This window comes from Euprymna scolopes, chromosome 29 (assembly GCF_053919585.1).
Source record: "Euprymna scolopes isolate OS-2025 chromosome 29, ASM5391958v1, whole genome shotgun sequence".
In the NCBI taxonomy this organism is placed as follows: Eukaryota; Metazoa; Mollusca; class Cephalopoda; order Sepiida; family Sepiolidae; genus Euprymna; species Euprymna scolopes.
The window spans coordinates 36,280,501-36,288,545 of record NC_136510.1 but is presented as its reverse complement, the minus strand read 5'-3'; positions in this window follow the sequence as shown (position 1 = coordinate 36,288,545).

The following is an 8,045-nucleotide window of genomic DNA, read 5'->3' as shown; positions in this document are numbered from 1 at the left end:
AACTTGATCACTGTATGTTTTATTTTGTTTTTTGTTTTACATGGAGGTCACGACTTATCAAGGCCTGGAAGCCACTCGGGGATAAGAGTTATATGTGCTCTCTGCTTATCTCGGCATTGCTTCTATTGTCTCCGCATTGATTTTTCCTTGCCATTGGAATCAAGCAGTGCCGATTCAGGAGAGGTGTGGGTTGTGGTTTGCACAACCTTTGCTTTACAATTACATATTCTGCTGCCCTTACAGAGGGTATCCATTGTCTCGTAAGACTGAACGGAGGTGATGACGAGTTTTCTAACACTGTAAGGTAGTACTTATCAGAGTATCATTTATGCTTTAGTTGTTTTTGTTTTACGGTAGATCAACCCCATTCAGGTTATTTAATGCCGAATCTAGTAATCTAGAGGACAAAAAAATGATGCTTCAAGTTCTCTATATCTTCAAATATTTATTCATGGAGTTTGGTTTGATTGTTTTGTTTTACGACGTATCAACTCTTTTCAAATTATTTAATGTCATTTAAAAATAAAATTTATATATATATATATATATATATATATATATATATATATATAATTTTTTTTTTACTATAATAATTAAATACCTACAGACACTAGTGTTTCATCCTTTCGGGAATCTTCAGTGCACGATCAACACCAGTCGAACGATTTGAACGCCGCAACACAAGACATCTCTGGCTCGATTAGCGGAGACCTAATCCATTCGGCTACCATCAACCGCGTGAAATAACGTTGAATTTAAACATCTTAATTTTAAATGTTCATTTACGCCAGTCAGACAGTGATCTAATCGTTATACAATGATCTATGCATAAGAGCTAAATTGACCGACTTTAATTCAACTGAAAGATATATATATATATAATTAAATAGTTATTCATGGTGTTTAGTTTGATTGTTTTGTAGAGGAAAATTTTTATCTTTGTCTTTGAATTTGCAGGACATAACTGAGTTTTGCAAAGGGAAAGGTAAAAAAACAAAAAAAAAACAATAACATCAATGCTTTTTCAATATAGATCAGGAAGCCGGTATCTTCAGACGGTCTGATCTGGTAGTATCATATATCATCTACTGATTAAATGCAAATGATTGTTTAAAAACTATACAAAAGTACAAAATAGTTAACGTTCGAGAAATCCTAAGCGTAAAAAAAAATAAAAATACAAAATAATTTATATCAAAAGCAGTAGAATTAAATTCTTTGCTGACCTGTATACTTTTACCGTATGGTGACATTCAGGGATGTGCAAAGAGGGGAGTCCTAGGGGTGCCCAAGCACCTGTATCTTTTACTTCTGTTTTATAAGTGCCCTTTTCAGAGGAATACATTATAGGCCTGTGCTCACCGGGACCCGTTGTTTTTTTGGGGTTTTTTTTTTTGTTCTTTTGTTTTTTCACTTGAGCAAAAGTTCTCAGCGTGTTACTGGTAGAATGTTATCTATTTATTTTTATTATTACAATTGTGATTTTTTTTACGTGATTTTTGAAATATGACATTTCCGTTCAGTTACGGGTATGTAGATTTTTATGTAGTTCCTTAATTGTTTTTAATTAGGTTGAATTCTGGACTTGTACCTTTAACTCTACTGTGTTTGCTATGAATTATTAGTTGATTTTATGCTTGCTAGTTCTCGGCTGTTAACTATTCTGTACCTTACTACCCAAAGACTATTGAATTAACAAAAATGTATAAAGCAGCGTTATCCTTAAAATGGCCCATATACAAAACACACATACAACAATGAATAAACGGTGAAGATATTGTTAACAATTTGAAGCATATGGAAAAATCATTTACGGCCTAGATGACTGGCTTCAGCAATCAGGATCAACATATGTAATTGGGTCAAACAATGCTTATGACTGTCAACTTGTCAACACACAAATAAACATGTCTCGTTCCACGACACCTGCTGCTTTATGACGGTTTCAAAAGGCGTGGGAATTTCGGCCTATTAACCTGGCGAAATCACTGCCCCTTACAGTATATTATTACGCATATTTTGCTATTACAAAGGCAAATGAACTCTGTGTTTGTTATTACTAAACCACACACACACACACATATATATATATATATATATAAAACTACTTCATTTACATAAATTAATATACGAAACTATAAATTTATGCGTAAACTTTAAGTATTTACTTCAACAGTGCTCAATACGTAGGTAGAGCTAGTTAGTAAGTTATAAAATATATATGGCGATTAAGCTACACTGAATATTCCGCGGAATGCCTGAAGAATCCTAGAGTGGATGAAACGCGGAATATTCAGTGTAGCTTAATCGCTATGTATATTTTATAACTTACTATATATATATATATATATATATATATATATATATATATATATATATATATATATAAATTAGTGGTTGGGATGATTAATCGGAATCGATAATCGAAAAAAATCAGAAATGTTTCGGGTATCGGAATCGATATCGGAATCAGAAAAACTTGTGCATATATTCCGATACCAAAAATGATTCTTTTAATTGGCTTTTTTTTAATGTAATTTTCTTTAAAAAAAATCTTCTACTGCTGATAGTAATAGTAAAATAAGGAATATATATATTGATTTAAAATATTAGCAAAACTAAAATCGATAGATCATCCCTCACAAACGTATCTTTATGTTTGAGAAAAAAAACCTGCACATTTAACATGCGTTTTTACAATAATCGTGAAAAAATAACAACTTCAAATATTTAGATATTTATAAAGAATCGGAAATTGTATCGGAATCGGGAGAAATATTGGAACCGTCCCATCCCTAATATATATATATATATATATATGTATATATATATATATATATATATATATATAGAGTGATGATCATATTTATTGGCACGGTAAAATAAAAGTTAAATTTTGTCTAATAAATTCTTAAAAAGGGATTAAATTAAAGAAAATAACAAAGTATATTATGTATTTTTAACTGGCCTTTCCGATGTAGCAATCGGATTTTAGAAAAAATAAATAACAAAGGAACAACAAACATAATTGCAAAAAACCCTTGTTCAAAATTATTGGCACGATTTATTTAATAATCAATTGTATAGCCTTTGGCCTTGATTACCTTCCTCAGTCGCTTTTCATAGTTTACAACCAAGTTGTTGCACTCTTCAGTAGTAATTTTAGCCCACTCTTCCTGACAATAATCCTCCAATTGAATAAGATTCTTAGGCTTCCTTTGCATTACCCTCAATTTTAATGTTCTCCATAAATTTTCAATTGGATTAAGGTCTGGGCTTTGTGATGGCCACTCCAAAACATTAATATGATTGTCCTCAAGCCATTTCTTAGTCAGTTTAGCCGAATGCTTTGGGTCATTATCTTGCATGAACCACCAACGACGACCAAGTGAGAGCTCTTTAGCAGAGTCTTTCAGGTTTTCATCCAATATTTTAACATAATCTTCCTTTTTTATGCTACCTGTGACCTTAACAAGTCGCCCTGGTCCAGAGGCAGCAAAGGATCCCCAAAACATCAAACTGCCTCCACCGTGCTTCACTGTGGGTATGGTGTTCTTAGGCAGGAAAGCTTCGCCAGATTTTCTGTAAATATAAGACACTTTATTATGGCCAAATAACTCTATTTTCGTTTCGTCAGTCCATAGAACACGTTTCCAGAATGCAACATCTTTATCAATATGACGTTTTGCAAAGGCTAGCCTTGCTTTCAGGTGCATAGGCTTCAATAAGGGAGTCTTTCTCGGACGACATGCTCTTAAACCAGCTCTCTTCAAAACTCTACCAACTGTATGTCGAGATACATTCACTCCAGAGGTGCTCTGTTCATCAACAATCTCCCCAACAGAGATCCTTGGGTTTTGTTTTACTTGTCGAACAATTTTCCGTTCATCTCTTGGGGAAAGAATCCTTTTTCTCCCTCTACCCTCTAAACTCATAACGTGGCCTTGCGATTTGAACTTGTTTATTATGGCTCTAACAGTGGATTTGGGAAGGTTTAGCTTCTTTGAAATCTTATCATAGCCCTCTCCATTGGTATGGCATGCTACAACAAGCTTCCTGACGTCTTCGCTGTGTTCCTTAGTTTTAACCATGGCGATTGAAAATTATAATTTAGTCACTTATAATAGTTTAAATAAATCGCTATCTAAAAATTATCTGAAAAAAATTATTCACTGAATTAGCGTTAAACAAGCATAATATGGCTATAAAAAAGTTCAGAAAGCACGTAAACCGGAAATTGATTGATATTATACTGATACTAAAAGAAAAACAAAGCCGTGCCAATAATTTTGAACAAGGGTTTTTTGCAATTATGTTTGTTGTTCCTTTGTTATTTATTTTTTCTAAAATCCGATTGCTGCATCGGAAAGGCCAGTTAAAAATACATAATATACTTTGTTATTTTCTTTAATTTAATCCCTTTTTTAGAATTTATTAGACAAAATTTAACTTTTATTTTACCGTGCCAATAAATATGATCATCACTGTATATGCAAAAGGGAGAGAGAGAGAAAATAATGTTTAGTTCTCGCCCACTGTTGGAGCGTCGGAAAGTAGGATGGAGAAGTCAACGACTCCGAGAAAGGGGTACTCTGACCTGCAAAAAAGTGTCTTGACAGACCCGTTGCTTTCCTCGGTAAGGACGGCTCATGCGATTAACTAACCCTTTCTCAAAGAGAGAAGGCAAAGCCTAGGATAGTGAAAGTGCATAGAACTAGAATTACACCACAACCAACAGGGACCAAGTCATTACAGGAATGATCTAATTTCTGTCGGTATTGGGGGTCGAGGATATATATATATATATATATATATATATATATATATATATATATATATATGAAGTATGTCGTGGATTGCTGGAAGCATTGTTTAACAGATAAAAAGGTGTCTTTGAAGGCTTGTCAATGCAGGAATTTTACAGTTCTTATAAGCAGATAAATAAATAAATAATAATTCATTATTTTTGTTCTTTTTACTCACCTGATTACAGCATAAAGCGTGGGTGTATATTTCTACCCACTGAGGATGAGAGATACTCTCGAAAAATTTTGGGAATAAATACCATCTATAGTTGAAAAATAAGATCTATAATCAGGTAAATAAAAAAAAAAATATATATTATTGAATTATTATTTATTTATTTATCTACTTACGACGAATTTACAATTCCTGCATTGTAAAACCTTGTATATATATATATATATACATATATATATATTTCTTTTAACGGACAAATAATAAACGTATAAATCGTATGTGTGTTGTTTAGTTAGGAGGATATGATATTGACGTGCACTACGTCATGTTGTATCAGACTTATCACAGGGGATATTTTTACAGTTCTTATGTAAGAAGAATTTTTTTTTATTACATTTTCACTCCAAACAAGGCAAATTGCCACTTTGTGTAGGGGGCTACTATCAGGGGCAACAACTACTGGGGTACTATGTAGGGATTTGGGCAGCAAGATGTCGTTTCACGTTACACTTGAACTTCTGCACGTCAGTACTGTTGGGGAAGCAGGGACCTGGAATGGAATTCCAGAGTCTAGCGGTTCTGGGGAAGAAACTATTGGAGTAAAAAGATCTTTTACATCTAGGGATCTCTACGGTGTGGGGGTGGGATTTAGCAGCCTGTCGGGTTTGTCGAGGGTGCTCACGTCGTGGGGGTACAAGTGATTGCAGTTCGTCAGAGCATTCACCACTAAAATACTTGTAGAAAAGGCAAAGGGATGCAACATTTCGTCGATGGGACAGAGGCTGAAGCTTAGATGCTAGTTCAGGGCCTATCAGGTTGGCGACTCTCTTTTGAACCTTGTCAAGAAGCGAGAGACTAGTAGCAGATGCACCAGCCCAGATGTGACAGCAATACTCCATACATGGGTGAATGGTGGCCTTATAGAGGTACAGGATACTTTCGGGTGTTAGTAGTTGTCTAGCACGGTAGAGAGAGCCCACCTTTCTTGCAGCGGCCCTGGCAATGCCTTCAATGTAATTGTTCCAACTCATGTTTCCTGTGAATGTTAGGCCAAGGAGTTTGAAAGATGTACTCTCAGATAAAGAGTCGTTGGCCATTGCTATAGGTGATAGAGAGGGTTTCTTGTAATTATTGAATGAAACTAGTTTAGTCTTAGCGGCATTGAACGCGACCAACCACTTTTGTCCCCATTCCACCACAGATTGGAGGTCTTCCTCTAGTGTTTCTGCCATTTCTTTAGAAATGTGTTCATTCGTCTTCCTGTCGTGCCTGCCATAGAGTGTAGTGTCATCATCTCAGGGGCAATTTTGTCGGGGAGGTCATTTATGAATATCAGGAACAATAGAGGTCCAAGGATAGAACCCTGGGGCACCCCCGCATTTATATCATATTGTTTAGATGTGCGACCGTCGAGGACAACCTGAATTTTTCTCTTATCTAAGAAGGATTTAATTATGTTAAGTATTCTACCAGTGATATCGTATGATCTAATTTTCCTGAGGAGACCCTCATGCCATACCCTGTCAAAAGCCTTAGATATATTTAGAGCTACCGCTAATATATGCTTCATACCTTTTTTCTTGAAGAGTTCTTCTGTATCTTCCCACTGCTCCTTGACGAACCATGAAGCGATCAGCACCATCCAATTGAGACAGCTGTTCTTATTTGTGAAACCATTAAAACAACTCTTTATATTTTTATAATATAAATTTATTACAGATGTCTCAAATGATTTTCACAGGATCTGCAGTTCGTCTACATTTTTATTCACACAGCTCACTCCCTAGCTGCCTGTCCACCCCTGTCTAGACATCTGTCTGCTCTGGTGGTCAATCCTCGACTCTCTGAATCTCTCCAAAACTAACTACATCACGTGTTCTCTTACGTCACCTAATTATGTGTCTCAGATCAACCTAATGTCCACAGCTAGTTATTTGTTTATTCAAAACCCAAAATAATGTTTACATATATTTTCTATTTTCACATTCCTTTTGCGATTCACACGTCAATCATTTCTTCTGCAATTTAATTGTTTATACTTCTAATCATAATAACTGATCCAGCGACCATCCGTCGCTCAAATCAATTAATAAGAATGCAATAACAACAATAACGTTTTGACCATTAACCCCGCTTGCCACAGTTAACAGATACTACGCTATGATCACAGCCTAAAGGATCATAACATTACATATATACTAGCAAAAGTACTTGTCGTTGACTGGGTTTAAAAACAGCCTACAGAAACTGGACTCTGATTTATGAAAGGATGATAGGTTATGAAAAGGAAGGGTTGTAAAGAGAGCTTCGAATTTGGGGGTATCAAAACCAAAGCAAAATATGATGAAAGTAAAAATAAAATAGATAAACCCCATAATTTATTATACCATACCTGTTGACACTGAAACACTTATCACAATATTCTGTGGATCTATATTAAAAAAACCTTGTTAAACTTTGTGACATATTTCCATTCTATGAAGGTCAGGCGCGAACGAACACCCCATAATTTTATTATACCATATTTCTTCAAACTGAAAGATGATTATCAAAGTATACTTACGCAGATAAATATGAAAAGTCTTTATTAAAGTTTGTGCCTATTTCCATTCCATGGAGGCCAAGCGCGAACGCAGACCCCACAATTTTATTATAACATCCCTATTTAAGTTAAAACATACTTATCAAAGTATTCTTATGTTACATCTATATCAAAAACACTTGTAAACTTTTTTTTTAATTTTTAAACTTTTTATTTCCATACTTTGTGGACCATGCGCGAACGCAGACCCCACAATTTTAATGAATCACCGTTCTGCCAGATCAAACATACCCACTCCTGTGTCTTGATACATCTTCTATCATTATATGTAATCAGTTTTTAAAATAATCAACCATACAGGAGCCTATTCGTGACCACACACACACAGCTTTATATTATATATATATATATATATATATATATATATATATATATATATATATACTAGCACGCCTCCCGAAATTGTGTCCGGTCCTTAAATTTGCGTAAATATATTTTGTTTAATGCAGATTTAATACTCAAT